Consider the following 206-nt stretch of genomic DNA (forward strand, 5'->3'; position numbering starts at 1 on the left):
GCTCCAAGCTCTGCTCTCTGTGACCAGGAACAGGACTTGGGGAACGGCCTGAAGCTGTGTCAGAGGAGGTTTAGGCTGGATATCAGGGAAATGTTCTTCCCCCAGAGGGTGTCGGGCACTGCCCTGGCTCCCCAGGGAATGGTCACGGCCCCAAGGCTGCCAGAGCTCCGGGAGCGTTTGGACAGCGCTCTCAGGGATGCACAGGG

This window comes from Geospiza fortis, unplaced genomic scaffold (assembly GCF_000277835.1).
Source record: "Geospiza fortis unplaced genomic scaffold, GeoFor_1.0 scaffold10, whole genome shotgun sequence".
NCBI classification, from domain to species: domain Eukaryota; kingdom Metazoa; phylum Chordata; class Aves; order Passeriformes; family Thraupidae; genus Geospiza; species Geospiza fortis.